Source organism: Microcebus murinus, chromosome 1, assembly GCF_040939455.1.
Source record: "Microcebus murinus isolate Inina chromosome 1, M.murinus_Inina_mat1.0, whole genome shotgun sequence".
Lineage (NCBI taxonomy): Eukaryota > Metazoa > Chordata > Mammalia > Primates > Cheirogaleidae > Microcebus > Microcebus murinus.
This window is the reverse complement of record NC_134104.1, coordinates 84353326-84355169: the sequence shown is the minus strand read 5'-3', so window position 1 is coordinate 84355169 and position 1844 is coordinate 84353326. Positions and strand designations below refer to the sequence as shown.

The following is a 1844-nucleotide window of genomic DNA, read 5'->3' as shown; positions in this document are numbered from 1 at the left end:
ATAAAGTTAAGCTTCTGTGGGATCTTGTCTCACACTTTTGGTTCCTCTCAGAGAAGTGGCAAAAGAATCTGGGTGTTGGGAGAGAAAAATCATGATTGTATTCTAAAGCAGTGGTTCTTAAAACACTTTGCATCAGATTTATTTGGAGAACTCTTTAAAAATCCATATTCAGGGTCCCTACCCCTGGTTCAATAAACCTGAAGTATATTACTGGAATTTGTGTTTCCTTAACTTATTTTTAAGCAGTTTTTTGTAATTGTGGTAAGACACACTTAACATAAAATTTGCCATCCTAACCTTTTTAAGTGTACAGTCAGTGGTGTTAAGTAAATTCACATTGTTGTGTAACTATCACCACCATTCATCATCTCTAGAACCTTTTCCATGTTGTGAAACTGAAATTCTATGTACATTGAATGATATTTTTCCCTCTCCCCCTAGCCCCTGGGAACTACCATTGTATTTTATGTCTCTACGAATTTGACCACTTCAAATAAATGGAATCATACAGAACTTGTCCTTTGTTGGCTGCCTTATTTCGCTTAGCATTTTCTTCAAGGTTCATCCATGTTGTGGCATGTGTCAAAATTTCCTTTCTTTTTAAGGCCAAATCATATTGCATTGAATGTATAGATAACATTTCCTTTATCCATTCATCTGAAGATGGACACTTCCCCAAGTGATTTTTTTTTTTTTCATACAGAACACCACAAATTTATGTGCCATTTTTGCCCAGGGCCCATGCTAATCTCTCTATTATCATTTTAATTTGAGTATTTGTGCTGCCAAAGCAAGCACCCCAATTGATTTTTTTAAATCACCAATAAGGCACTTTTTCCAGCTGCACATTGGTGGGGCAGCAAATCAGTGTAATTGGGCAGTAAGTACTTTTAAAGAATGAAAGAAAATAAGTAAAAATTATAATAACAAGAGAATGTATTGTTCAAAAAATTTTGTTTCTGTATATGTGTGTGTTTGTGGGGGAGAGGGTGGTGTATGGACTACATGAGGATATAAAAAATTATGAAAGCTGCCTGTTCAAAGAACCAGCATATAGAATCTGGTTGCATGATATGTAAATTAATGTAATATTCTCAGCTCAAAATGTGCTGTAGAAATACAGGAGTCAAGATTTTACTTTGAAGATATTTAAAATAAGATTGAGATCAGCCTTCTGTGAACTGATGTGGACTCCATACTTTATCATAGAGGTCTGAGTATTGCTTATTAATGAATCATTTTCATAACACTGTATCAGGAGTTATATATGAATTTTGCATCGCTCTGATGCATTAAGCTTTTATAGACTCCAGAAGTAGATAAAGAATTGCTAACAGCAGTAGTGAAGAGGTGTGAATGCCACCAGCAATTCAGGATTCTGTTCCAGTGTAGGAAATATATCACCGAGATCAAAATTAACTCCCCCCCTTTGGCATTTTTCTCAACCATACGTAGTTTTTAAATTATTGTGGTGACTTCTATCACTTTATTGAAAATATACAGGGTTTATTTATGTAAGATAAATATGATTTTACTTGGTATGTTTTTTGAAATAATAGCACACAATATGTATCAGAAAATAGGTAATTATATAATAACTATTTATGAAGTTTATTTGATTCTGCCAGACTTTATGGAAGATATATATTTAACAGTTGTAAATGTTTATATTAGATCATATGGATTATAATTATTCATATGCCTTTCAAAGAAACTCCTGTTCCATATTTTCATATTTCTTCCTTAGGAGAGTTATTTCCAAAATGCCTCAGATTACTATATATAATTCCAACCCAAATACTCTGTGAATTCACTGATGCTGACACTGGTATTAAAAAAGGTAG

General features: G+C 33.2%; 1 non-coding gene across 1 annotated transcript; it reads right to left on the bottom strand.

Annotated features, from left to right (window-relative positions):
• Nucleotides 1–691: 691 nt before the first annotated feature.
• LOC142875300 (U6 spliceosomal RNA) lies at nucleotides 692–798 on the bottom strand. Its single transcript, XR_012922697.1, has one exon. It is a non-coding gene; the product is annotated as a U6 spliceosomal RNA (small nuclear RNA).
• Between the last annotated feature and the right edge of the window lie 1046 nt (nucleotides 799–1844).